Here is a 561-nt window from a genome sequence, read left to right as displayed (position 1 = left end):
GGGGGTCCGGCGATACGGCGTTAAAAGGCGCGAGCGGCGGGCGGCGAAGGGAGGTGGTGTCCCCTTCGCCGAACAACGGGCTATAGGATACGCGTGACATACGCGCGATGAGCGATGGATCGGGCCGGTAGTACTACCGATGGGAAGATCCCGGCCAGATCCAACGCACGCGCTCGAGACAGAACACTCGCAGTGGTTTTAGTGGGTAGTCTCCGCTAAATAGGAGGAGTCCCACATACCCCGGTCCCTTCCCCCGAAGGGCCGGGGATGCGTAAAGGCATTTCCACTGCGTTAAAAAAAAAAGGTTGTGACCTTATAGGATAGGATTGTAGGGTAGGACCCCGCAAGGGGTGGGGTCATTTCCGGTGCGATCCGGTACTCCCGGACGCGGCGGGAGAGATCCCACTACGGGTATAGCGAACCCGCGGTGCCTGAGCTATCGTAATCTCTTCCCTAGCACCACTGGAAGAGACCGAGCGTTCGAGACTGCACCCGACTTCTCGGACGGTGAGCTGGACCTCTATAAAAGTTCCCCTATCCCGTAGCTATGGTGCGCGGCTG

This window comes from Trachymyrmex cornetzi, unplaced genomic scaffold (genome assembly GCF_001594075.2).
Source record: "Trachymyrmex cornetzi isolate Tcor2-1 unplaced genomic scaffold, Tcor1.1 scaffold521, whole genome shotgun sequence".
Classification (NCBI taxonomy): domain Eukaryota; kingdom Metazoa; phylum Arthropoda; class Insecta; order Hymenoptera; family Formicidae; genus Trachymyrmex; species Trachymyrmex cornetzi.
The sequence above is the reverse complement of the archived record's forward strand: the minus strand, read 5'-3'. Positions refer to the sequence as shown.